Source organism: Mobula hypostoma, chromosome 2 (assembly GCF_963921235.1).
Source record: "Mobula hypostoma chromosome 2, sMobHyp1.1, whole genome shotgun sequence".
In the NCBI taxonomy this organism is placed as follows: domain Eukaryota; kingdom Metazoa; phylum Chordata; class Chondrichthyes; order Myliobatiformes; family Myliobatidae; genus Mobula; species Mobula hypostoma.
In genome coordinates, this window is record NC_086098.1 from 150276100 (window position 1) to 150302602 (window position 26503).

The following is a 26503-nucleotide window of genomic DNA, read 5'->3' on the forward strand; positions in this document are numbered from 1 at the left end:
AGAACAGAAAATTTACAAGGATGTTGTCAGGGCCTGAGGACCTGAGTTATAGGGGAAAGATTTAATAGGTTAGGACTTTAGTCCCCAAAGTAAAGGAGAATGAGAGGAAATTTGATAGAGGTATACAAACTTATGAGAGGGTATAGATAGGGTAAATACAAGCAGGCTTTTTCCACTGAGGTAGGGCGAGACTAGAACTAGGAGGTAATGAGTTAAGGGTGAAAGGTAAAGTACTTATGGGGAACCCAAGAGGGAACTTCACTCAGAGGTGGGAGTGTGGAATAGGCTGCCAGCGGAAGTGGTGGATGCAGGTTTGATTTCAATATTTAAGAGAAATTTGGATGAGTACATAGATGGAAGGCCTATGGAAGGCCATGAACCAGTTGCAGTTCAATGGGATGAGGCAGAACACTTCAGCACAGTCTAGACGGCCCAAATGGCCCGTTTCCATGCTGTAGTGCTGCATGACTAACATTTTACAAATACTCCACTTCCCTTCATATACCAAGCCAGAATACTTAGTCAGCAAAGGCACACGGTGTTGAGACTGGGAGGCCACGAGAAAGATCCACACCGCCAACTCAGAAAACAAGATTTAAAACTACCGCAGGAGCCACACCCAAACTGAGTCCATAAGACAAAGGAGCAGAGTTAGGCCATTTGGCCCATCAAGTCAGCTTCGCACCTAGGAAGGCAAAGACATCTTAATGCAAGCTCCCTTCCAAGTCACACAACAGAGTTGAAGATAATTGTTGATTTGTGATCACTGGCAGATACATTAGGGACATTTAAGAAACTCTTATATAGGTGCATAGATGACAGAAAAATGGAGAGCCATGTTAGAGGAAAGGGTTAGATTCATCTTACAGTAGGTTAAAAGGCCAGCACAATATTGTGGGCTGAAGGCCTGTACTACGCTGTAATCTTCTCTGCACGTTCTGTGTTCTACAATTCCAGACTGCCTAACTAACCACACCCCAGCAAAAGAGTTGAAATGCTTTACGTTGGCATGTTAACCCATCAAGGGCAAAAAGAACAATAAGTGCTTTCGCAAGAGACTGCCTGTGCTGGAATCTGGAGTGAAAAGAACAAACTGGATATAAGCTATCCATTTCACACCCACACTAATACTGATTCTTTTGTCAAAGAGCAAGTATTAGTCAACAACAAATTCCATTCATACTGAGCTGCCAGATAACCAAGTTCACTCATCCTTTCCCTAGTTCAGGACTTCAGTGTTGTTTGGATCTCTAGTGAGATATGTAATCATCCATTTCAACTTGTGAGAAAAACTGAGATAAACACAGTCACCAAAATGCTATTCCACATGAACTTAGAGATCTGGCTATACTCTCAAGTAGGTGAAGGGGATGGGAACGAAAGATGAACTCTGGCCATAGGGCAAAAATCTCCACCACGGACGGTCCCAAGCCCGACATGAAATGAGGAAAGAGATGGGAATGGCGCCAGCAACCCCATCCCATAAAAACCTAGAGCTACAGAAATGCCAGAGGCTCCAAATGCATCATTCCTGGGAGAGGAAGGATCTTTGCCTGGAAGACATATGAAGTCATGTGATGAAAGCAGAAGCTACAGGATCAAACAACCTTCTCTCTGCCCAGGACAGAAGACTCCGGTGATCTGCTGTCAGCAGCCTATGCCCCAGAAGGGGTGATGGCCTTAAGAATAAAATAGGGCAAAAGACACAGATTGTTCTCCCCCACATCCCACTTCAAATTCAACTATTGAGTCTTGTTTTGTTATTTTAATCTCTTGTGCAGTCCTTTTATATGCTCTCTGCAAAGAAATAACACACTTTTCCCTAGTCTGGAACTAGGGAATTTGCTAATGTGCTAATTACTGTGTTTCTGTTTTGTTTCTATTGACAATTCTGAGCTTGACAATGGAAAATTCCAACCTCAACAGCCAGATACAGTTCAGCAAAAACTACTGACAAAGCAATATACCCCAAGGTTTCATTCCTTATAAAGTCAGTGGCTACTTTATCAAGTACAGGAGTTGAACTCCTTGCTTCTGTTCCCTCGCTCTTACGGTTTTCAACAACATTAGGCAATAATAGCCAGTCATAGCCACTTTGTTAAGTACAGGAGTGGAACCTGGTGTGGTCTGTTGCAGCTGTAGCTCATCCACTTCGAGATTCAATGTGTTGTGCTGTGCATTCAAAGATGCTCTTCTGCACACCACTGTTGTAAAATGTGGTTATTTCAGTTACTGTCACCTTGAATCAGACTGGCCATTCTCCTCTGACCTCTCTCACGGACAAAGAATTTTTGCTCACAGATAGACCGCTCACTGGATTTCTGCTTTTTTTTGGGGGGGGGGGGTGGTTTGCACCATTTACCATAAACTCTAGAGATGGTTGTGCATAAAAACCCAGGAGATTAGCAGTTTCTGAGAAACTTAAACCACCCTGTCCGGCACCAACAAACTCTCCACTGTCAAAGTAACTTAGATCACATTTCTTCCCCACTCCAATGCTTGGCCTGAAGAACAACTGTACTTCTTGACCATGACTGCATGTTTTTACGCATTGACTTGCTGCCACATTACTGGCTGATTAGAAACCTGCTATAACCAGGTGTACCTAATAAAGCGGCCACTGAATGCAAAAAAAGACATCCACAGACTTTCTAAAGGACATCCCACATGAGTGTTACGAAACGCACAAGGACAGGAGAAAATCAATTTTATCTTCTCATCCTGTTTTCAGTCTCAAAATTAAGAGAAGGGCCTGCAGATGCAAGAATCTAGAGCAAAAATAAACCTAACTGCGGGAAGGATCTACAGGTCAGGTAGCATCTGTGGAGCCAAAGGAAAGGTCAATGTTTCAGATGTTACATCAGGACATTTTATTTGGAGATACAGCACAGTACAAGCCCTATTGGCCCAACAAGCCACACTGCCCAGTAACCCCTCTTAAACAGTCTAATCACTGGACAATTTACGGTGACCTGTTAACCTACTAACTGGTTCGTCGTTACACTATGGAAGGACACCCGAGCACCCGGAGGAAACACCTGCATTCACAGAGAGAATGTACAAACTCTTTACAGACAACATCAGCATCGAACTCTGCACTCCAACACCCGGATCTATAACAGCATCGTGCTGACTGCTATGCTAACGTGGTGTCCTTTCTTTTCGTTCTCAAGCACCTTTTGCAAAAAGGCGAGGCTGATACATTACAAGGGCTCTTAGATAGGCACATTGATGAAAAAAAAATGGATGGCTACGTGGGAGGAAAGGGGTAGACTGCAATTAGAGTAGGTTAAAAGGACAGCACAACATCCTGGGCCAAAGGGCCTGTACTGTGCTGTACCAAGTTCAAGTCTGTGGGTGGGGGAAAGAGAGTTTTCCGATGACAACTGGAAATCATCAGGACAAACTAATGCAGTTTGAGGTTCGCCAACTTTGTGACTGTGCTGGAAAGCTGGGAGCAGAGTTGGTCAGTCAGATCTGGATGATGGCTGGATCACAAGGGGGAATGCCTACTGCCTTTCACAAAAGGCAAGCAGCAGCTGAAGGTTTGCCCTCCGAAGCTTGAGGATTTCTGGAGGTTTTTTTTGGATATCTCAAATGCCATAAGTATTCAAGGATGGAAAAAGATAAAAAATTGAGAACAAATACATGCAAAGGCATGCACACACACATGCACTCTGCTGGAGGAACTCAGCAGGTCAGGCAGCATCTATGGAAGTGAACGTTTCAGGCCAAGACCCTTCAGCAGGACTGGATAAATAATCTAACCAGCATTCTGCCTCCTTTTCTGTAGATAGTGAGCATCTAATGAAATCAGTGGTGTCCCCATTTCTACCCCCAAGCCATACATAGCAATTTCCAGAATTCCTACAGGAAGTAGCTTTGCTACAGGATCCATGGGATTTCTCCAACTGAGAACATGGACAATCCACAATCAGCAAATATGGTTCTTCTTCCACCTGTGAACTACCAAGTGCTGAAAGCCAAGGCTTCCCAAAGTTGGAAATGGCTGAACCCCAGTTCATTTTCACCAAGCTCCCTGCTGGCCTGAGACAGGGATTAAAATAAGAGTTGGAATAAAAGTGAATGGCAAACAATTTTCCAACCAGCATACTTGAAAGATTAAACATTTAGTAAATATTTCCTCAGTGAGGAAAAAATAGACCCAAAATGCACAAAATATTTAATTTACCCTTAATGGATCATAGAATACCAAAACATAGAACATTACAACACAGTACAGGCTCTTTGTCCCATGATGATGTGGCGACATTTTAACCTACTCTAAAGATCAATGTAACCTTTCCCTCCTGCGTAGCCCTTCATTTTTCTAACATCCATGTGCCTCCCGAAGAGACCTGTAAATGTCTGTAATGTATCAGATTCTCCCACCACCCTGGCAGGGTGTTTCACACACCTGCCTCTCTAATAAAACCTACCTCTGGCATGACCTCTATACTTACCACCGATCACCTTAAAATTATGCCCCCTTGTGTTAGCCATTTCCACCCTGGTAACAAGACTCTGGTTAATCATTCCATCGCCATCGCTTCCTATAGTGGGCGAGTCTAGGACCAGAGGGCGCAGCCTCAGATTAAAAGGACGTCCATTTAGAACGGAGACGAGGAGAAATTTCTTTAACCAGAGGGTGGTGAATCTGTGGAATTCATTGCAACAGACAACTGTGGAGACCAGGTCATTGAGAATATTTAAAGTGGAGGTTGATAAGTTCTTGATGACTCAGGGCATCAAAGGTTCCAGAGAGAAGGCAGGAAAATGGGGGTGAGAGGGAAGGCAGGAAAATGGGGGTGAGAGGGAAGGCAGGAAAATGGGGGTGAGAGGGATAACAAGGCAGCCATAATGGAATGGTGGAGGAGACTCATTAGTTAGGCTGAATGGCCAAATTCAGCTCCTATGTCTTATAATCTTGTGTCTCTATCATCTTGTACTCCTATCAAGTCACCTCTCATCCTCCCTTGCTCCAAAGGGAAAAGCCCCAGCTTTTGACCTTTCCTCACAAGCCACATTCCCTAATCCAGGCAGCATCCTTATAAATCTCCTCTGAAACCTCTAAATCTTCCACATCCTTCCGATAGTCAGAAGAGTGGAACAGAACACAGTATTCCGTCTATGGAAAACAGATGACTTGCAATTGAGTGTTGCACAAGTCATCGACTCAGAGTCTCCCTAATCTTAAAGGAATAAGCACCAAACCCAAACCACAACAGCTCAAACATGGGGCACCCCGCTAGACTGGGAGTCACTGACTTACGCTCTGTGAAAAAATGGTGAAATACCAGCATGCAACTCAGATACAACATTCAGAGCTAACAAAGGGCTATGCAAATAAACAGGTTCTGTACAACCGATAAACCTGGCGTCTTTTTGTTACAGAATTTCTCATTCCAGTCTGTTAAAATTGCAGGAAGTTGTCGCAGAATTTAAAAGAACTGCCCCTCTTTATAAAGATCAAGTTACTTGGCGCATTGTTAACTTTTTGCCAACAATTTGTTTCTTATGTAAGGGTGAAGTATAAACTGCTTAAAGGATCAGATACCAAAGTGAATTCAAGAACATCAAGTCAAATGGAATGCTTTTATATACTTTCTCCCCAAATGCTCCATTACCCATGTGAAATTCTCCAGGCATTTTTGATGGATAGCCACACCCCTGGAGTCAAAGTCAAAGTAAAATTATCAAAGTATGTTTATGTTACCATATACTACCCTGTAATTCATTTTCTTGCAGGAATTTACAGAAAAATACAATAGAATTTATGAAAAACTATACATAAACAACACTGACAGATAACCAAGGTTCAAAAGACAATCTGTGCAAACAGAAAAATAAATATGAAGAACACAAGTTCCAGAGTCTTTGAAAATGAGTCAGTAAAAATAGTCATAGTCATAGTCATAGTCATACTTTATTGATCCCAGGGGAAATTGGTTTCAAAAAGCATTTAAGGTCAAAATAAATTTATTATCAAAGTACAGATATATCACCATACACAACCAACCCTAAGATTTATTTTCTTGCAGTCATTTACAGGAAAATAAGAAATACAACAGAATTTATGAAAAACTACACACAAAGACTGAAAAATGACCAATGTGCAAAAGACTGCACAAATATAAATAATGCTGAGTATAGAAGTCATAGACAGCCCTTCAAAGTGAGCCTGTATGTTGTGGAAATGGTTCGGAGTTGAAATGACTGAAGTAATCCAGACTGGTTCCGGAGTCCAGTGGTTGTAGGGTAATAGCTGTTCCTGAACCTGGTGATGTGGGACCCAAGGCTCCTGTTCGTCCTGCCCAATGGCAGTAGCAAGAAGATGGTGGTCATTCTTGATGATGAATATGGCTTTCTTGTGGCAGTGCTGCTCCTTGTAGTCAGAGGGTGGAGGATAAGTCATTGGGTATATTTAAAGCAGGGGTTATACTGTTCTTGGTTAGTCAGGGAGAAGGCAGGAGAATGGGGTTGAGAGGCATAATAAATCCGCCATGATGGAAAGGCGGAGCAGACTCGATGGGCAGAAAGGCCTAATTCTGCTCCTATGTCATAATATTCTGTGGTCTTATGTGTTCAATGGTGGGGAGGGTTTTTCTTGCGCTGTGTCCACCACTTTCTAAATCCAAAAAGGGGGAATCAAGAGCCTTCAGGTCATCAAACTATAAAATTATCAGCATGGTATTTCACATCATAGTCTGCACTACATACCTTGGCTGATCGATGTGTGTTGCTATACAGTCAAGTGTGCTCAATTCCACTTACTGCATGCTCTTCCCACCCAGAAACTTGTTGCTATCTAGAAAGCTGATACAGCGAGATAACATCTCAAAACATTAAAGTCCCTGGATAAGAGAAGGTCCAAAAAATGGCAGAGAGTCACCATTGATGAGGCATTTGCAAAGATTAAAACAGGTAAGATTCCGGAAATCTACAACACACTTAAAATACTGAAGGAACTCAGCAGGCCAGGCAGCATCTATGGGGAGGAATAAAAACAAAGCCCTTCATCAGGACTAGAAAGGAAGGAAGCAGAAACCCCCTCATCTGATCTCACCCATTACCTGCCCCTCCCCTGCCAGTACTCCTTCTCCTTCCCCAACCTTCATATTCTGACTTCTGCTTCCCCTTCCTCTCCTGTCCTGATGAAGCATCTCAGCCCGAAATGGCAGCTATTTATTCATTCCCATAGTTGCTGCCTGGCCTGAGTTCCTCCAGCATTTTGTGTGTTTTACACCAAAATAATTTCATCTGAGAAAACCCCAATGAACCTAGTTTGGAATAACAGCAAAGTGCGCCCAAAGCCAATACTTCAAATTCTTTTCCCTCCATTCCTTTGGCAACTTTGATCAATAACAAATATTGAAACGCAAAAATTTGGTTAAATAATTTTAGAGGGTTTGTAATAATTTTATAATTCAGAAGACTTAATTTAATTTTAATTCATAGATACAGTACAGTAATAGGCCCTTCCAGATCAACAAGCCTGCACCATCCATTTACACCCATGGGACCAATTAAATTACTAAACCGTACGTCTTTGGAATGTAAGAGGAAACCGACTCGGTTCGGGAGAACGTACAAACTCCCTACAGGCAGTGACAGGAATTGAACCCCGGTCTCTGGTGCTGTAAAGCGATGCGCTCGCCACAACACTATCGTGGTGCCTTGACTCGTTCGGAATTGAGGATGCATTCTGAACTGGGTTGGGTGTCTGACTTTATATGGACAATTTTCCCAATCCAAGAGGTCATTCATTAACGATAACAATCCAAACATCCATTCCCAATAATGAGCAGAAAGGACAATTGCCCTGAGAAATCACTTCCATCCAATGGCAATGAAAGAAGAGTGGCAAAAAAAAATTACACCAGAAAAAATAACCAGAAGCTCACCACTATAAATGGGAAAACATTTTAACAATGTGACAGGCATGGGTCCCAGCTATGCCTGCCTTTTTGTTGGCTATGTGGAACAGTCCATGTTCCAAGCCTATACTGGTATCCATCCCCCACTTTCCCTTCGCTACATCGATGACTGCATTGGTGCTGCTTCCTGCACGCATGCTGAGCTCGGTGACTTCATCAACTCTGCCTCCAACTTCCACCCTGCCCTCAAATTTACCTGGTCCATTTCCCACACCTCCTTCCCCTTCCTTGATCTCTGTCTCTATCTCTGAAGACAGCTTATCTACTGATGTCGACTATAAGCCTACTGACTCTCACAGCTCCCTGGACTATTCCTCTTCCCACACTGTTACTTGTGAAAATGCCATCCATTTCTCTCAATTCCTCCGTCTCCGCCGCATCTGCTCTCAGGATGAGGCTTTTCATTCTAGGACGAATGAGATGTCCTCCTTTTTTAAAGAAAGGGGCTTCCCTTCCTCCACCATCAACTCTACTCTCAAACGCATCTCCCCCATTTCACACACATCTGCTCTCACCTCATCCTCCTGCCACCCCACTAGGGACAGGGTTCCTCTTGTCCTCACTTACCATCCCACCAGCCTCTGGGTCCAATATATAATTCTCCGTAACTTCCGCCATCTCCAATGGGACCCACCACCAAGCACATCTTTCCCTCCCCCCCACTTTCTGCAGGGGTCGCTCCCTACATGGCTCCCTTGTCCATTCGTCCCCCCCCCCTCCCACCGATCTCCCTCCTGCAACTTACTCTTGTAAGCGGAACAAGTGCTACATCTGCCTTTACACTTCCTTCCTCACCACCATTCAGGGCCCCAGACAGTCCTTCCAGGTGAGGAGACACTTCACCTGTGAGTCTGCTGGGGTGATATACTGTATCCGGTGCTCCTGGTGTGGCCTTCTATATATTGGTGAAACCCGACGCAGGCTGGGAGATCGTTTTGCTGAATACCTAGCTCTGTCTGCCAGAGGAAGCAGGATCTCCCAGTGGCCACACATTTTAATTCCACATCCCATTCCCATTCTGATAAGTCTAAGCCTGCTCTACTGATGAAGCCACACTCAGGTTGGAGGAACAACACCTTATATTCTGTCTGGGTAGCCTCCAGCCTGATGGCATGAACATTAATTTCTCGAACTTCTGTTAATGTCCCTCCTCATCTCATCCCTAATTTTTATTTTATTTTATTTTTTTCTCTTTCCCTCTCACAATAACTCCTTGCCTGTTCTCCATTTTCCTCTGGTGCTCCCCTCCCCCCTTCTTTCTTCCAAGGCCTTCCGTCCCATGATACTCCCCCTTCTCCAGCCTTGTATTCCTTTTGCCAATCAACTTCCCAGCTCTTAGATTCATCCCTCCCCCTCCTGACTTCTCCTATCATTTCAGGTCTCCCCTCCCTCTCTCAAATCTCTTACTATCTCTTTTTTTCCGTTAGTCCTGACGAAGGGTCTCAACCCGAAATGTCAACTGTACTTCTTCCTATAGATGCTGCCTGGCCTGCTGCGTTCCACCAGCATTTTGTGTGTGTTGCTTGAATTTCCAGCACCTGCAGTTTTCCTCGTGTTGGCATTTTTAAAACTCTGCCCAGTGACATCTTTAAAGATGACTAAACAGTAACACATTTAACTGCAGCTTCCCCAATGAAGCATCAGCTGATCTAAATGGGAAAAAAGTTACCAGTGATCATTATTGTATTTGCATAATTTAAAGGAAGAGGAAACCAGAGCAGTTAGCGCGACACTGTTACAGCTCGGTGCGCTGGTGTTTGGAGTTCAATTCCAGCGTTCTCTGTAAAGCCAGTCTGTACGTTCCTTCCCATGTGTGTGCGCTGGTTTCCTCTAGGTGCTCCGGTTTCCTCCCACGGTCAGAATACCTACCAGTTAGTAGTTTATTAGATGTTGGAAACTGTCCTGTCAGGACAGTGTTAAATAGGTGGGTTGCTGGGTGGTACTGCTCGAAGGGCTGGAAGGGCCTGTTTTGCGCTGACTTCTCTAAATAAAAATAAAGAATTATTTTTCCTGGATGAAAAACTGTGGATAGAGGAGCTGGGTTCACAGTAACAGAAAAACAACAAACTCTTGACCTATTTTCAGAATCCAGTGTTGGAGTGGGGTTTGAAGTTTTATTGAAACTCAACACAAATGCTGTATGTCCATAAAATGGCGTACAGTACATTCGAAAACATCAAGATGCTACAGTACATTGTTCAAGGCACAGATCGCACTGCTGTGGAAAAGTCTGTAAGTTGCTGAAATACAACACAAAACATTTCAGCACAATCCAGTCCCTCGGGCCCATGATGTTGTACCAGCTTTTTAAACCTATTCCAGATCAATCTAACCCTTTCCCTCCAACCTCACCCTTCATTTTCCTATCATCCATGTGTCCATCCAAGAGTTTCGTAATTGTGCCTAACAAATCTGCTTCAGCCACCTTGCTTCTCACACTTACCACTGCTTGCCTCCTCTAACTTTCCTCCAAACACCTTAAAATTATGTCCCCTCAATTTGGTCATTTCTGCCCTGGGGAAAAAAAGATTCTTGTTATCGACTCGATCTATACCTCTTACCATCGTGTACACTTCCATCTAGTCATTGGTCATTCTTCTTTGCTCTAGCTCACTTGACCTACCCTCAGAAAACACACTCTCGAGTCCAGGCAGCATCCTCAGCATCCTCTCTCTCCCTCTATCAAGTCATCTCCCATTCTACTTCGCTCCAGAGAGAAAAGCCCCAGCTCACTCAACCTATCCTCATCAGCATGCTCCCTAATCCTGGCCACCCATTCAATGGTGGGGGTACCATGGAAGCATAGCAGTTAGCAGAACACTATTACAGCTTGAGTCATCAGATTCGGAATTCAATTCCGACATCTTCTGTGAAAGATTTGTCCCTGGACACGTGCACCCCCCCCCCCCACAAGTACTCCAGTTTCCTCCCACAGTCCAAAGACGTACTGGTTAGTAGTCATTCACTAAATAAAATAAGACACATTTGGAATCAAGTGGTTGAAGAAGCTCTCCACTCAAAATGCTCCTTGACCACATTAATGGTGTTCCCCTCACTGAGGTTTCCCAGATGAAGAGTGAAAGGATGTCATTTTCTAAATGGGAGAAAATTCAAGGAGCAAAAGGACTTGGGAGCCCTTATGTAGGATTCCCTAAAAGCTAACTTATAGGTTGAATCTATGGTAAGGAAGGCAAATGCAAAACATTCATTTTGAGAAGACTACAACATAAGAGCAGAGATGTAATGCTGAGGCTTTATAAGGCAGCAGTGAGACCTCACTTGGAATATTATGAGCAGTTCTGGGCCCCTTATCTAAAGGATACAGTATGCTGGCATTAAAGAGCCCAGACAGTGTTCACAAGAATGATTCTGGGAATGAAATGGTTAACACATGAGTAATTGATGGCTCTGGGCCTATACTCACTGGTGTTTAGAAACCTAAGGAATATTGAAAGGCCTAGACAGAGTGGGTGTGGAGAGGCTGTTTCCAGTAGTGGGAGAGTCTTGGACCAGAGGGCACAGACTCAGAACAGAGGGATGTCCATTTAGAACAGAGATGAGAAAGAATTTCTTCAGCCAGAGGGTGGTGAATCTGTGGGATTCATCGCCACAGATGGTTGTGGAGGCCAAGTCTTTGGGTACATTCAAAGCGGAGGATAATAGCAAGGATTAGTCAGGGTGTCAAAGGTTATGGGGAGAAAGCAAGAGAATGGGGTTGTGATCGACAATAAATCAGCCATAATGGAGAGGCTGAGCAAACTGGATGAGCTGAGTCGCACGATTCTGCTCCCGTGTCTCACCATCTGAAAGCAATGTCACTGAACAATTGTGCACACAATCTACACATTATCATCTCTGCTGCTGAAATAAATAGTTAACAACTGAAAATACTTATGTACTAAAAATACCAGCTGACAGATAACACGTTAACCATTCATGTCAACATTTTTGATACACGTGACTGTTGTCAAATGTACCGAGGTCCAACGGAAAGCTTTTCTCGTTTTATAGTGTGGAGTAGGCCCTTACAGCTCAGCAGGCTGCACCGCCCAGCAATCCACCCAGTTAACCCTCGCCTAATCACAGGGCAACTTACAATGGCCAATGAACCTACCAACCCGTACATCTCAGATTGTGGGAGGACACCAGAGCACCCAGAGGAAACTTGCACATCCAGGGGGAGCAAGTACAACTTCTTACAGACAGGGTCGAAATTAAACTCTGAACTCCAACGTGATGAGCTGTAATAGCGTCACACTAAACGCTACTCTGCCTCTGTCTCTGAAACAGAACATAGCACGTTACAGCACAGCACAGACCCCTTCAGTCCACAGTGTTGTGCTGACCCGTTAACCTACCCATGTATACCGTCCACGGAGGTGAAATCATTGCACTGCATACCTAAGTAGAGCAAGGTAAAACAATTGATAATGGAGAATAAAGTGTAACAGCTACAGAGCAAGTTCAGCGCAGGTAAACAAGTTCATAACAAGGTAAATCACAAGGTCAAGAATCCAATTTATCACACTAGGGAACGTGTAGGAGTGTGGTAGAAGCTATCCTTGAGCCTGGTGGTATGTGCTTTCAGGCTTTCGTACCTTCTGTCTAATGGGGACATGGGAGTGGCGGGGGGAGGTGAAGGGAGAAGAGAAAATGTCCAGGATGGGTGGTGTCTTTGTCTATACGTCTCACTGTCTTAGTAAAGCGCACAGCATAATCAGAGTCCATGGATGAAGGTAGGTTTCTATAATGTGCTGAGCTGCGTCCACAACTCTCTGCAGTTTCCTGCAGTCACGTGCAGCGCAGTTACCATACCAAGCCAGTATGCACATTGTAAACTACAGAAACTCCGTGCTTAAAAATGAACATCAACAGCTCTGGACAGAATAGATGATTCAGAGCCTAGGAATTCATTTTCATCAGTAAAAATTAAGGCAAAAGCCAAAATATTAAAATTTGTGTTTAAAATCTAGTGCTGAAGAGAAGATCAATCATGCTTAGATGGATGATGGATTTAGTCCAGAGCTCAACACTCAATTACTCTGCAATTCATTCAAGTTCAATTGTCATTCAACCATGCAAGAATACCAATGAATACAGCCAAATCAAATAGTGTTACTCCAGAGCCAAGGTGCAAAACACAGTACCGCCACTCCAAACAGGGGCGAGGGTTACTGCTGAAGAACCGTTCAGTAACAGCATTACCTCGCACCACATCAGTCAGACGTGCAGTTAAGTCTCTAAACACTTCTGCAGGTTGTGCCAACCTCTCTTTCGGGAGCACAGAAAGCATTGCAGAAGGAACACAAAAAGTTATCAACCCGGATTGAACTGGCAGCCTGCATTTCCCCTCAGCAATTTAGATTAGATTAAATTCAACTTCATTGTCATTGTGCCGAGTACAGATACAATGCCAATGAAATGCAATTAGCATCTGACCAGAAAGGCCAAAAAGTTCTATTTTAACTTCATCAGTCCACAGGACTCGTTTCCAAAATGCATCAGGCTTGTTTAGATGTTCCTTAGAACCTTATGAATAGAACTTTTTGGCCGCAATTAGCAAAGGTATGTTTGGAGAAAAAAGGGTGCAGAATTTCATGAAAGGAACCCCTCTCCAACCGTTAAGCATGGGGGTGGATCAATCATGTTTTGGGCTTCTGTTGCAGCCAGTGGCACGGAGAACATTTACTGGTAGAGGGAAGAATGAATTCAATAAAATACCAGCAAATTCTGGAAGCAAACATCACACCGTCTGTAAAAAAGCCGAAGATGAAAAGAGGATGGCTTCTACAACAGGATAATGAACCTAAATACACCTCAAAATCCACATTAGACTACCTCAAGGGCGCAAGCTGAAGGTTTTGCTATGGCCCTCACAGTCCCCTGACCTAAACATCATCCAGAATCTGTGGATAGACCTCAAAAGAGCAGTGCATACAGGACGGCCCAAGAATCTCACAGAACTAGAAGCCTTTTGCAAGGAAGAATGGGCAAAAATCCCCCAAACAAGAATTGAAAGACTCTTGGCTGACTACAGAAAGTGTTTACAAGCTGTGATACTTGTCAAAGTACTGCCATGCAGGGTGCCCAAACTTTTGCTTCGGGCCTTTTTCCTTTTTTGATATTTTGAAACTGTAAAAGATGGAAATAAAAAAGTTTTCTTGCTTAAAATATTAAAGAAATGTGTTATTTTTAACTTCATGCCTTTTTGAAATCAGTTCATCTTTCACTCGCTTAGCTATTCACAGTAACAGAAACTTTGACTAGGGTGCCCAAACTTCTGCATGCCATTGTATATTAGTGATAATAATCCAGACTCCCAAGTTCAGCAAGTCTATTACAAGTGTTTGTGTGTAGTTACCTCCCACCCTCCATTAATTCTATTGTATTTCTTTGTTCTACTCTGAATGCCTGCAAGAAAACGAATCCTAGAGTTGTAAATGGTGACAAATACAGCACATATTTTAAATAATTAATTTACTTTGAACCATGATTTTAGTAAGTTCAAAACTGTGGAGAAGAATTTATAACTTCCTTCCTTCTAGTTCTTAAATCAGTCTTCTGTATTACACATTACCAAATTTGCCAGTAAGTTTGTCCTTCTCAGCTTCCTTTATATTTCAGTGTCCTTTTGACAGCCCCATATCCCTCCCCCACACCCCGTGCATATTTCACAACCACCTCAGGCAGATGTGAAACAACAGTAATATCTACACTTTTCTAATCCCAGTTTTGCAGTCAGCACGTCACTTCACCGGGCAGCACTGTGGCGTAACAGTGCAATGCTTTACAGCACGAGCTGGAAGATCAGGATTCAATCCCCTCTGCAGCCTGTTATTACATTCCACCTGGGACTTTGAGGGCTTCCTCTGAGGGTTCCATTTTCCAAAGACACACAGGTTAGGATTAAAAAGACAAGAAAAATCTGCAGATGCATGTGCTGACTGGTTAGTATTAGTTAGCTGTGAGCTTGCCGTGGTGGTATTGAAAGTGTGGCAACATTTGCAGGCTGCCCAGCACAATAATTGCTGATTTGTTTTTATGCCAATGACTCATTTTACTGTACATTTCAATGTACGCGTGACAAATAAAACTAACCTTAAACTTTATCCTCAAATGCGACAGTGAATTTGATCCCTCTCAACTTCCTTCACATTTCACTGTCCTTTTAACAGCCCCATTTCCCTTTCCAAACCCTGTGCATATTTCAACAGCCCCCTTATCCTCAAGTGAAACAACAGAACTATCAGCAGCGCACATAAAATGTTTGAAGAAGCTCAGCAGGTCAGGCAGCGACTATGAAACTGAACAAACAGCCGACATTTCGGGCGAAGACCCTTCTTTAGGACTGAGAGGGAAGGGGGAAAATGCCAGAATAAAAGGGTGGGGGTAAGGGAAGGAGGTTAGCTGGAAGGTGATAGGTGAAACCAAGTGGGTGGGAAATGACAGTGCTGGAGAAGAAGGAATCTGATCGAAGAGGAAAGAGGACCATGGGAGAAGGGGAAGGAGGAGGGGACCCAGGGAGAAGTGATAGAGGTGAAAGGTCAGAGTGGGAGACATCAACATTTTTCTAATTCCAGTTTTGTGACCACCACATCACTTCCTTGAACAACTGCTGGCACAATGGATTCAGCTACCAATGTCCCCTGAAAATCTGGTCTGTCCATCAGAATAGAGGTTCAAAGTAAATTTATTATCGAAGTACATATGGAAATATATCTCGCAATACTCGATCCTGAGATACATTTTCTTGCAGGCATTCACAGTAAACAGCAAGAAACACAATAGAATTAGTGAAAAACTGCACACAAAGATGGAGAAACAACCAATGTGCAAAAAACAACAAATTGTACAAATACAAAAAAAGGAAAAAAAAATCAAAATAATAAATATTGAGAATATGAATTGTAGAGTCCTTGAAAGTGAGCCTATAGGTCGTGGAATCAGGTCACTTTTGGAGGTAAGTGAAGTCATGTCATCAACAGAGATTCTCTGATGACTCAGCAATAGTTGGGCATATTAAGGAAGGATGGGAGGATGAATACAGGGCCCTGGTGGAGGACTTTGTCTTACTGATGTTGAGCTGCAGATGATTCAGCTTGCACCATTTGACAAAGGAGATGGTGATGGACTTTAGGAAGACCATGCCTACATTGCTCCCTGTTACTATTGATGGTGAGGACCTGCAAGTACCTGGGGATGCACCTGGACGACAGACCTGGAGCGCCAACACAGAGGCTGTGTACAAGAAGGGCCAGAGTTGCCTTTACTTCCCGAGGAGACTGAGGTCCTTTGGAGTATGCAAGGCGCTGCTTCATATGTTCTACCAGTTTGTTGTTCCCAGTACAATCTTCTACGTGGTGGTGTGCTGGGTGGGGCAATGGTATCAATATGGGTGATGCCAACGGGCTCAATAAACTGATTAGAAAGACTGGCTCTGTTAAAGGTGGCAATCTCCCAGGTGCCAGGGTCTGGTTCATCTCGGATCGAATCCACAGCCTTTTTTACATTTGCTCAGCTGGAACAGTGGAGATGCCAGGCAAGATGGTTGGATGCTCCTCTTGCGGGATGTGGGAAGGCAGGAAGACCTCCGGTGTCCCTGGCAACTACAACTGAGAGAAGTGCATCCAGCTGCAGCTTTTAACAGACTGTGTTAAGGAGTCAGAGCTGGAACTGGATGAACTCTGGATCGTTCGGGAGGCTGAAGGTATGATAGACAGAACATAGAGGTAGTTATGCCAGGGTACAGGACACAGGAGACTGGGTGGTCAAGAAGGGGAAAGGGAATAAGGAGCCAGTGCAGATTACCCCTGTGGCCATCCCACTCAACAACAGGTAAATAGGTATATCACTTTGGATACTGTTGAGGGTGGGGGAAATGATCTGGCAGAGGAAAGACACAGCATTAGGGCCTCCCGCTCTGACTCAGAAGGGGAGAGAAGAGGCATCCTGTGGTAGTAGAGGATTCGTTAGGTAGGGGAACAGAAAGGAGGTTCTGTGGGCGAGAAGAGATTCCTGGATGGTATATTGCCTCCCAGGTGCCAGGGCGCAGAGCATCTCCAACTGAGTCCTCTGTATTCTTAAGTGGGAGGGTGAACAGCCAGAGATCGTGATCCAAAGGAGGTACCGCTGACATGGCTAGGATGAGCCACAAAGTTCTGTATACGGAGTTCAGGGAGTTAGGTGCTGAGTTAAAGGGCAGGACCTTCAGGGTTGTGACCTCAGGGGTGTTACCCATGCTACGTGTTACTGAGGCCAGAACTAGGAAAATTATACAATTTAACACGTGGCTAAGGAATTGGAGTAGGAGAGAGGGCATAAGATTTTTGGATAATTGGGCTCTCTTCCAGGATAGATGGGACCTGTACAGAAGGGACAGTTTGCACCTGAACTAGAAGGAGACTAATATTCTAGCAGGAAGGTTTGCTAATGCCACACGGTGGGGTTTAAACCAGAGTTGCAGGGCGATGGGAAGCAGAGTGCCAAGAACTGTTAGTGGAGAGGTTGTGGAGGCAGATGTTGGCAAGACCTCAGGCAAAGTCAGGAATCAAAATGTTGAGCATGGTGCGACTAGTGTCCTGAGTTGTGTAACTTTCGATGCAAGTAGCAAAGGCAAGTGAGCTCAGGACATGAATAAAATCTTGGCATTATGATATTGTAGCCATTAGTGGGACTTGGCTCCAGGAGGGACAGGACCGGCAGCTCAATATTCCAGGGTTCCCTTGTTTTAGACACAATAGAGCGGGATTGAGCAAAAGAGAGATGTAGTGTTCCTAGTCAGGGAAAATATCACAGCAGTGCTCCAACACGTTAGACTGGAGAACTCTACTAATGAAGCATTATGGGTGGAACTGAGAAATAAGAAAGTTATGACCATGTTATCGGGGCTATATTACAGATCACCCAACAGTCAGAGGGATTTAGAGGAACAAATTTATAACGGGATCAAAGCCTATTGCAAGAAACACAAGGTTGTTATGGTAGGTGATTTTAACTTTCCACAATTAGAGTCTGGGATTGCCCGTCAATAAGAGCCGGATGGGAAAGAGTTTGTCAAATGTGTTCAGGAAAGTTTCCTTAATCAGTACATTGAAGTCACAGCTAGAGAGTGATCCGCAATTAGGAAATGAGACAGGGCAGGTGACAGAAGTTTGTGTAGGGGAACACTTTGCATCTCATGATCGTAATGCCATTAGTTTCAAGGCAGTTATAAAACAGGATGTGTCTGGAGCTCAGGTTGAGAATCTAAATTGAAGAAAGGCTAATTTTGATGGCATCAGAAAGGATCTGTGTGGATTGGGACAAGCTGTTTTTTGCCAAAGATGTACCTGGTAAATTGAAGGCCTTCAAAAGTGAAATTTTGAGAGTACAGAGTTTTTGTGTTCCGGTCAGGAAAAAAAGGCTAGCATAACTGTTTTTGGGAAATACTGAGCAATGGTTAAGAAAAAGGAGGTGGTACACAGCAGGTAGGAACAAAAGAAGTACAAATGCAAGAGAACACTTAAAGTAATCAGGAGGGCTAAAAGAAGGCAAGAGGTTTCTCTAGCAGACAAGGTGAAGGAGAATCCCAAGGGCTCTGTAAATATATTACAAGCAGAAGGATTGCAAGGGACAAAAATTGGTCCTCTGAAAGATCAGAACAGCTGAAAGAGTTGGGAAGATCTTAAATGGATTTTTTGGTTTAAGTTTTGTTGGGAGATGGACACAGAGTCAAAAGATGGGAAGAAATGCAGCAACACACACAAAATGCTGGAAGAAATCAGCAGGCCAGGCAGCATCTACAGAAAAAAAAAGTACAGTCGACATTTCGGGCCGAATTGCAGCAGCGAGGTAATGGATCCTATACAGATTACAGAGGAGGAGGCACTTGCTGCCTTGAGGCAAATTAGGGAGGGTAAATCCCCAGGGCTTGACAAGGTGTTCCTTTGGACCCTTTGGGAGGCTACTGCAGAATTTGCAGCCCTTAGCCACGGGTGAGGTGCTGGAGGATTGTAGGAGAGGAGGATAGTTAATGGTGTTCCATTGTATAAGAAAAGGTCTAAGAATAATACAGGAATTTATAGGCCTGTGAGCCTGATATTAGTAGTGGGAAAGTTATTGAAAGGTATTCTAAAGGATTGGATATACAAGGGACTGATTAGTCAACATGGCTTTGTGCGTGGCAAGTTGTGTCTAAGCAATCTTAGAATTTTTTTGAGGAAGTTACCAGGAAAGTTGATGGAGCCAAGGCAGTAGATATTTTCTACATGAACTTTAGCAAGGCCTTTGACAAGAAAGCTCAGTTGCTCGGCACTCAGGATGAGGTAGTGAATTGGATTAAACAGTGGCTTTACAGAAGAAGCCAGTGAGTGGTTGTAGAGAGTTGTCTCTCTGACTGAAGGCCTGTTACTAGTGGTGTGCCACAGGAATCTGCGCTGGATCCTTTATAGTTTCTCATCTATATCAGAGATCTGGATGATAATGTGGTAAACTGGATCAGCAAATTTATAGGTAGCACCAAAATTGGGAGTGTAGATTGGAAGGCTATCAAAACTTGCATCTGGGAAAAGTGGCAGATGGAATTTTATTAGACAAGGCTGAGGTGTTGCACTTTGGGAGGACCAGAGTAGGTCTTACACTACAAGTGGTTGGACACAGGAAGTGTGGTAGAACAGAAGGATCTGGGAATACAGATCTACAATTCCTTGAAAGTAGCATCACAAGTAGATAGGGTCATTAAGAAAGCTTTTTACATATTGCCCTTAATAAATCAAAGTAAGGAGTACGGGAGCTGGGATGTTATATTAAAATTGTGCAAAACATTGGTGAAGCCCAATTTGGAATATTGGGTCCAGTTTTGGTCACCTACCTACAGGAAAGGTGCAAGTAAGGTTGAAAGAATGCAAAGAAAATTTACAAGGATATTGCCAGGACTTGAGGGCTGAGTTATAGGGAAAGACTGAATAGGTTAGGATTGCATTCTTTAGAACATAGAAAGATTGAGAGGAGGTTTGATAGAGGTACATATACAAAATTGAGTGCAAATGCAAGCAGGCATTTTCCAGTGAAGTTGGGTGAAACTACAACTAGAGGTCATGGATTAAGGGCCAGGGTGGAATGTTTAAGGTGAACATGAGGTGAGAAGGTGGTGAGAGTGTGGAATGAGCTGCCAGCACAAGTGGTGGATGCAGATTCGATCTCAACATTTAAAAGAAATTTGGAAAGGTGCATGGATGGGAGGGGTATGGTGAGCTCTGTTCCAAGTGCAGGTCGATGGGGATAGACAGAATAATGGTTCAGCATAGACTAGATGGACCCAAGGGCCTATTTCTGTTTGTTCATTATGTGGCATGTCATATGACGTGGATGATCATGGTCTGTCCATGACCATGATTGTTCTTGGCAAATTTTTCTACGGTGGTGGTTTGCCATTGCCTTCTTCCGGGCAGTGTCTTTACAACACAAGACACCCCAGCCACTATCAATACTCTTCAGAGATTGTCTGCCTGGTGTCAGTGGTCGCATCACCAGGACTTCTGATCTGCACCAGATGCTCAAACGACCATCCACCACCTGCTCCCATGGCTTCACATGACCCTGATCAGGGGGCCAAGCAGGTGCTACACCTTGCCCATGGGTGACCTGTAGGCTAGCAGAGGGAAGCAGCATCGTACACCTCCTTTGGTAGAGCCACATCTCCACCCGCCATTCCACTGCTTCTGTGTTGTCGTGTTCTATGACTCTAGTTACCTTAAATTAGACTCTTAATCACCCACCAGGAACTCGGTGCCTTGGAAAAGGTTAGGAGTCAGGCCATGCTAAAATGCCGTCGGCAAAGGGTGCTGAATCTGCAATAAATTCCCAATGGAATGCTCTGAGCTCTGAGACAAATTCCAGATGGTTGAAAGGCAAAAGGAAAGCGTTCAGTTCTTGTGTTTTCGTTATTCTTCTTTGATTAAAAACCAGTTTTACCTTGCTCGACAATGGCATTCATCCAGAACTGCTCCAACACCTTTCCATCTGCTGGCTGTCAGATGTTTCACTCTCTGAAGATCAGACACAGACACACAGCCAAAATTCTTTTTATACCCTGATAAGTGAGGCCACGCAACACAACGCACGCGCGTACACACACACACACACACACACACACACACACACACACACACAAAGCGCTGGAGGAACATAGCAGGTCAGGTAGCATCTACGGAGGGGAAATAAGTAGTCAACATTTCAGGCTCAAACCCTTCATCAGGACTGGAAAGAAAGAGGGCAGAAGCCAGGATAAGATACTGGGGGAAGGGGATGGAGTCCAAGATTGGCATATGGGGTGGGTGGGGAGAAAGAGATGAAGTAAGAAGCTGGGAGGTGATAGGTGGAAGCGGCAAAGCGCTGAAGGAGGAATCTGATAGGAGAGGAAAGTGGACCATGGGAGAAAGGGAAGGGGGGTATCAGAGGGAGGTGATGAGCAGGTGAGAGGAGAGGGGGGGTGATAGGGGAGCCAGAATTGGGAATGGAAAAAGAGAAGGGGGAGTGGTGAAACTACAGAAAGTTAGAGAATACGAGGCGTTGCTCCTCCATCCTGAGAGTAGGTACCCAGACCAGCTGAGCTCCCCCAGCATTTTGTGTGTGTTACTCTGGATTTCCAGCATCTGCAGAATCTCCTCTTCTTATGCAAGAAAAACTACAGTTTCCGTCCTCACATTAGAGATTCATTCCCTCACCATTCAAACTGAATGAAACTTTTGGTCTTATTAGCAACAATATGCAATTTACTCAAGATGAGGATTCATCTTTCAACTTCCCCTTCACCAATTGACACCATCTCAAACTGGTCTTATATCTAACCAACAGAATTGGTGACAGGTTTGCTCATCTGTTAACCCTTAATCCCACCATACTCCAATAGTTGAAGTATTGTGAGTAGTTTTGCGTCACTTACCTAGGAAAGGGAAATTAGAGAGGGTCCAGAGGAAGTGCTCAGGAATTAACCCAGAGAGGATCGACATACTAGTTGTGTTCAATGGCTCAGAGCCTATACTCACTACAGTTTAGAGGAATGAGGGGAGATCTCATTAAAACCTATCAAATATTGAAAGGAACACACACAAAATGCTGGAGGAACTCAGGAATATCGAATGGCCTGGACAGAGTGGAAGTGGAGAAGATGTTTCCTATGGTAGGGGAGTTTGGAACCAGAGGGCACAGCCTTAGAATAGAACGATGCCCCTTTAGAGCAACCATGAGAAGGATTTTCTTTAGCTACAGGGTAGTGAATTTGCGGAATTCATTGCCACAAATGGCTGTGGAGGCAAAATCTTTGGGCATATTTAAAACGGAGTTTGATAGGTTCTTGATTTGTAAGGGTGTCAAAAGTTATGGGGAGAAGGCACAGGAGAATTGGGTTGAGAGGGAAAATAAATCCCTACATCTATGATGGAATGGCGGAGTGGACTTCACAGGCTTCTTGGCCTAATTCTGCTACTATATCTTATGGTCCAATGTTTAATGAGCTCTCAAAGCCAAGATGCCCTGACAAGTGAGTTATAGTATCTCTGTCAGGTGGTAGCATTGCTTGGCAGTACAGTCTACTTTGCTGGTTGAATTGCTGCCCTGATGAACAGCCTCAGCTCAAAACGTCAACTGTTCATTCCTTTCATAGAGGCTGTCTGACCTACTGAGTTCCTCTAATATTTTTTTTACTCTGGATTTCCAACATCCACAGAATCTGCTACAGAATCTGAATGTTAATTATTGTGTTTTGCATCCTGGCAGCCCATGGTTTAAAATTGCTCAATATTAGTTTTAAAAACAAGATGAAAAGAACAGACTGAGTTCAACTGTTCACAACCACACTAATTCACTGACATTTAGAAGAATGAGAGGGGATCTCATTAAAGCCTATCAAACATCAAAAGGCAATGACGAAGTGCATGTGGAGTTTAGTGGAAGAGCCCAGGACCAGAGGGCACAGCCTCAGAATAGAGGGATGTCCACTTTGAACAGAGATGAGGAAAAAAATTCTTTAGCCAGTGGGTAGTGAATCAGTGGAATTCATTACCATAAATCAGGGGTCCCCAACCTTTTTTGCACTATGGACCAGTTTAATATTGACAATATTCCTGCGGACCGGCGACTGCAGGGGGCGGGTGGCGGGTGTTCAAGTAGGGTTAAACTCACCTCAACATGTCTTTTACAGTTAGGGTTGCCAACTTTCTCACTCCCAAATAAGGGACAAAAGTAGCTGTCAAATCCCAGGACACTTTACTCCAGGAAAGTCTACCATGACCATGAAGCCTTGCGTGGGCACCTGTGTGCGCATGTGTGACGTACGCATGCGCATACGTGCCGATTTTTTTCCCCACAAATCAGTTTTGCCTTCATCTTCCCGACTATACTGTACATACATTATTTCTACTTTATATAGGCCGTGTATTTATCATATCATTCCTGCTTTTACTATATGTTAGTGTTGTTTATTTTCGGTTTTATGTGTTATTTGGTATGATTTGTTAGGTTATTTTCTGGGTCTGGGAACACTCAAAAATTTTTCCCATATAAATTAATGGTAATTGCTTCTTCGCTTCACGCCATTTCGGCATGAAAGGTTTCATAGGAACGCTCTACCTTAGCGGGGGAAATACGGGACAAGGGCAGTCCAGTATGGGACAAACCAATTTAGCCCAATGTATGGGATGTTCCGGCAAATACAGGACGGTTGGCAACCCTATGTTCACATTCAACGGTGCGTGACAGGGAATGAGGAAATGTGCAGCTGACTCATATCATTTCTTCTTGGCCCGGTAGCACATGGTTTGCGGCCCGGTGGTTGGGAACCGCTGCCATAGATGGCTGTGGAGCTGAAGTCATTGGGTATACTTAAATCAGAGGTTGATACATTCTTGATGAGTCTGGGTGTCAAAAGTTACAGGGAGGAGGCAGGAAAATAGAGTTGAGAGGGATAATAGATCAGTCACGGAATGGGGAGCAGACTTGATGGGCCAAATGGTCTTATTCTGCTCCTACTATGGCCTTCTAATGTTCCACCAGTGCCCTCCTCAAATTCTTAACACTGCCATGTTGTGCACCAGACCAAACTACATTTAACCATCTGCCTCATCTCCAGTGGCTTCTACTGGAAGTCCATTAAAACAAAAAGATTTTTTTTAATATAATCAATTCTAATCCAAAGACCTCAATTCTTATTAGAGACTCCAATAGCTCACTTGGAAATCTCTAGCTATAAATTCAGTATAGCAGCTCTGGAAATTCTACCTTCAGCAAATCTCCAGTTCATTGGCCAAGTTTTTGATCGCTTGACCAGACATCTTTGTCTTGGCACCTTTTGGCAGTCTGTAGTACCAATGAATGTTCTTGCATTCCTCAGTTGCAAGGGACGATGAATACTGAGCCTTTGGTGGGTTGTTGATAGCAAATTTGAGTGATGGAGCAGCCTAAAATGCACCAAGCAGACAATTCTACAAGGGTGAGATGATGTCTGCTTGATCTCGTCTTCTCTTCTCCTCAAGCCCATCACCCCTACTGAGATACAGGCTGCCAACAGCTGTTCACCTACATCCTGGGACAAAGGTTGATCAGCTCCGAGGCTTCCACTTTCACAACAAGACTTCATACGTCTTCTCAGCAAAGATCCTTCCGCTCCCAGGGAAGAGGTCTTTGGAGCTTCCATTGGCCTTTCTGTAGCATTGGGTTTCTACAGGATGAGGTTGCTGGCTCCCATCCCCAACCCTCCTCTTTTCACAGTCAGCTGGAGCCCATCCAGGGCAGAGCTGGGTGACCTTGTACCAGACCAGCATGATGATAACCATTTGTCACACCAGGTTGACACCAATCACATAATGTTACAGAGCAAATTGCCCACACTTGTTACATACACCTGTTAGAGTGCATTCTCCAGTACCTTATAAGGTAACCGCAGCCTTCAGCCAGGAGCAGATATCATCAGGTGGTTCCCAACTTTCACAGTGTTTTGACCCTAAACCACGACACTCTCCAGCTGGTGGGCCGGCAGTGGTGGCCAAATTGCTGCCCTTCTGCTCCTGGCTTCCAGCTTCCCTCCTCTCACCTACTCCAAATCCAACAAGAGGCTCTTTCTGCCTCTTCCCCCATCCTACGAGCTACTTGTTTTTTGCTCCTTTCATCCAGGCCCAGATCTCACAACAACCGCCATGCTGATTTGGCTGGGAAACCTCTGCAGCCGATCTCCACAGGGAACAACCATGCCTGCCATCCCTTGTCTTTGCATTCCTGCATTAAGGGCTGGTACTTCAAGGACTTTCTCTCGTGGGCCTCTTCCCACCCCTCCTCCCACGGCACAGTCAGCTCAACCAGAATTATTTTCTTGTCTTCGGTTGACCACAGTACAATGTCTGGGCGTAGGGTTGTGTACACCACATCCGGAAACTGCAACCTCCTTCCCACATCGACCCTCATCTCCCAGGACCTAGCCGTTGGCAGCAGATTGGGCTTTGGTTGTTTGGTCACAAAAGGCCTGGCTCCCTCTTTGATGAAGGTGATGGCCTTCCTCAAATCTGTGCCAGCCATCCTCTTCTTGCATCTCTCCCGCTCTAGTGTGTCAGCAAGAGCCAGAAACACCTTATCATGGCGCCACCTATACCGTCCTTGAGTTAGAGCTGTTTTACACCCGGACAGTATCTAAGCCATTGTCCCCTTTTGACCACAGAGCTTACAGTTCGGGTCCTCTCTCATCCCCCACGTGTACAGATGTAATGGTGAAGGAAGGGGGTCATACACGGATCGCAAGAGAAAGGAAATACGGAAGGGCTTCAGTCTCCATAACTCTGCCCATGAGATCTTGCGCTTAGGCAGATCCCATTTTGTCCAGGCACCCTGGGACCCTTTAACATCTTTAATATGCATGCTGAAGCAACATCTAAAGTCTCAAAAAAAAACAGTGGAGTTCACTGAGGGCTGCAGTTGCAGACTTAGTGGATGCAGGCCCATCAGGCTGCAGTTGCAGACTAGTGGCAGACATCCCACCTCTCCCGGAAGTCTCCCGCATATTAATAGTGGCTCCCTGATGCCAGCAAATTATATACAATGTCCCGGAAATCAATTTTTTTGAGTGCGAGCGAGAGAAAAGCAAGAGAGAGCGCGAGAGCGACCACGAGAGAGAGCAAGAGCAGGCAAGCGAGAGCGCTTGAGAGCGCGCGAGCGACCACGAGAGAAAGAGAGAGAGAGAGCACGAGCGAGAGCACGCCACGGCAGAGTGTTCCAAAAAAAATATAAAACGTACGTCACCCCAGGCTACACTAAAGTGTACCCCTGCCTAATAGGGGTCAAAATAATGACAGTGTTGCTCGCTGCACTGTTTGCAACAGTGACTTTTCTATTGCCCATGGTGGGTTAAGACTGTAAAAGACATGGTGAGGTGAGTTTAACGGGTGTCATTCGTTCATTAGCATAGCTAACGTTATTTAAACTAGCTGGCCAGCTGCTAAGGAGCTACTCTACTGCAGACATTCCACCTCTCCCGGGAGTCTCCTGCAAATTGATGGTGCTACCTCCCTGAAATGAGTTTTTGCAGGGGTGGGATGTCTGCATTG

At 44.4% G+C, this 26503-nt stretch overlaps 1 protein-coding gene across 1 annotated transcript in view; it reads right to left on the reverse strand.

Moving 5' to 3' along the window:
- The window catches only part of me1 (malic enzyme 1, NADP(+)-dependent, cytosolic), a 481492-nt gene that overhangs the window by 438662 nt on the left and 16327 nt on the right, over positions 1-26503 (reverse strand). The window lies entirely within an intron of this gene.